This window comes from Chrysochloris asiatica, unplaced genomic scaffold, assembly GCF_000296735.1.
Source record: "Chrysochloris asiatica unplaced genomic scaffold, ChrAsi1.0 scaffold00066, whole genome shotgun sequence".
Taxonomy (NCBI): Eukaryota; Metazoa; Chordata; class Mammalia; order Afrosoricida; family Chrysochloridae; genus Chrysochloris; species Chrysochloris asiatica.
This window is the reverse complement of record NW_006408584.1, coordinates 14,496,010-14,498,939: the sequence shown is the minus strand read 5'-3', so window position 1 is coordinate 14,498,939 and position 2,930 is coordinate 14,496,010.

The following is a 2,930-nucleotide window of genomic DNA, read 5'->3' as shown; positions in this document are numbered from 1 at the left end:
CGAGTGCATATCTTACAGCAAGACACCAATTCACCAATAAGGCATCGCTTTCTCTAAAGAGGAACAAACTGATTTTTTTTGATTCCCACTATTCACAGTTCATATTAAAACTCACATAAAACACTCATATATAAACTCAGATAAATCCTTAAATACATCTTCATTACTTTCTTTCCAGATTAAATGTTTATTTGAACATAGTAGAAAGTAAAAGATCTTTATATCAGGTAAAATATCAAATGTTTGTTTTACAAATAGCTAGTGCAACTAAGTTTTTTCCATTGATATTTGCCAACTTTTTCTTCAAATATTAAAAAAAATATATTTAAAAAAAAATCAATCACTGAAGGGGTAGTTACTACTCTCACAAACATAGTGTCACCATTGGTCAGGAGTGATGGACAGCAATAAGTTTTTATTAAGTATTTATAAACAGTGTTTTTTAAAAATTTCCCATTTATGTACACATTCCATTTTCAGCCAGTTTTCAAAAGCATAACCACAGTAGTCTTAAAATCTTTAAAAGCTTCCTACTTTTAGGAAGGTAAAGGTGGGTATCATTAGTTATAGGGTCACTGGGAATAGGAATCATCTCAGCAAAACAATATCTTTAGCACAGTTCACAAGGTTATATCTCCAGGCCAGTAATATATTCATCCAGTCCATAATTCACCATACATCTAGAACCATTTGCAAGGTCATGATAGGATAAGTTCTATTTTCCTTTCTAGCTTTAAGATGTACCAATTTCTTCTTTCTTTAAACCAGGTTGAGCTAAACTGTTTTTATGTATTTGAAGATGTATTTTCTCCTACTTCAGTCTTGGCTCATGCTGATTTTTTTGTGTGTATGTTTTCTTACAAAGAATTATTTTTCTCCTGACTTTTTGTTGGACAGATTTATTTTGTTGTTGTTGTTGTTGTTGATGTTGCAAAGAATTATTTTTCTCTTTTTTACTTAATTAGTTCTTACTAATCTTTTGAATTCTCAAATCAAATGACTTTTAGGGAAGGTATCTCATAGACTAACTTGATTGGAGCAGGATTCTTAGTTTTATGTTAGAATTTCTCACAAGTTCCTTTCCTCTGTTTTGTAATAGCTATCTCATTTTATAACTATGCCTTGATGAAGGAATCATTTTCTTAATATCTACCTGTAACAAAACTTTTCTTGGTTTTATCTTCTAAATATACATAAAATATATACCTTTATGAAGGAAGGAAGGAATTGATATGTTCACCTTTATATCTCTTTGGGCTGTGAAATCACAAAGTCATCTCTTCAAAGCTACTAGCTTCTTCATAGAAGAGTGATGCAGCTTTCTGCTCCTGCAAACCCTACATACAGGGTTTCTGCTAGGAAACCCTTTACAGGGTTTTATGAGATGGAATCTTCACAACAACAATCCCTTTTTTTTAATTTTTATTGCTTTTAGTTGTCAATGAGTCAGTTCTGACATAGCTACCATATGCAAAACAGAATGAAACATTGTCTGGTTATGATTCATCCTTCTAGTCATTATATTTGAGTAGCACAATTATCAATCAGTCTCATTAAGAGGTTTATCTCCTTTTGATGACTCTCTACTTTACCAAGTGTGGTACCTTGAACTTATTTAATACAGTTTTTTCATTCAATCTCTTCTTAATACCCACCAAGTTATTTGGTGGGACTATGGAAATAAATTATACAGGACTCTCACACTGGGTTTGGTTAGTTTTGCCATCTAGCTAGGTTTAAAAGAAGGCATCTCAGAAGTAGGAAAAGAGGATCCCAGGACCATCACAAAAGAAAACCATGAGTGGAGTTTGAGATACCCACCTAGGAAATTAGCCTCGGCAGAGGCAGTGGCAGAGGTAGTGATGTGGAGCAGTTGCAGGTTTCTTAGTCCATGGACTGAGTAAAACTGAGCCTATGGGAAGGAGGCTGGCCTGCAGATTGTGCCTTATGAACATTTACAGACTGACTAAATGACCTTGGTAACACTGGCCAAACATGGCTGAAAAGATGAAGTCAAGAGTGAGACGTGCCTGCAGTATGACAGACAAGAGGCATTCCTGACTGGAATATTGCTGTGCCAGAGTTGCTGCTCTGATCTTGAATTGTAACCTGTTCACTTCCCTAATAAACCCCGTAATCTTGAGTATTGTTAGGAGTTCTGTGTGACCACTGCAATAGATTATCAGAGCCAGATGTGAAGCATAGACCACTGTGGGAGGGATAGCTGGTATCAGACTAGGGTAAAGAAGGTTATAGGGTAGAGGCATGTCTGACCTGTGCTTCAAAGGAATCACCCTTGGGAAGATTTTGTGTTTGATTATTTTTTCCCCTTGTGAAACCAGAGGAAGTCAGACATGACCCCTCATGGTTTTTGCACCAAGTATGATGTTTTTTTTCCATCCTGATAACATATCAAAAGCACATGAAACAAAGCCTCACGATTGTCGGGGTCTGACCTCATCATAGTTGTGTTGTTCATGAGTGTTTAGTTCACAAGGAGGGGAGATCCAGCAACGATAGGGATAGCAAAAGAATACACAGACAGAAGAAGGATGGCAATGAGGCACCCCAAAGCCAGGGTGGATAAATCACTGGTGGGCAGGCTTGGGACTACAGGCATCATGGCTTCTGCAGGCAGCAACTCACTGCCCTGCAATCTTTACTGCATGCCTTCCAACCCGTAATGCACACCTGGGGAGGCCCGGGCATCTGCTTTATTTAGGGGAGGAGCTTCACACCAAGCTGAGAGGGACTTAGGCAAGGTACAGCTAGCATCAGTACTTTTCCAGACATTCAGGTAGCTTTACATCATACTTCGCTGGTTCGAATCCCAGGCCAGCAGCTTGGATTCTCAGGCCCAATTAACATATCTATATGATCTTGAATTTATCCCTCCTGAATTTAGAGATCATCTGAAGAACAGATTTGAT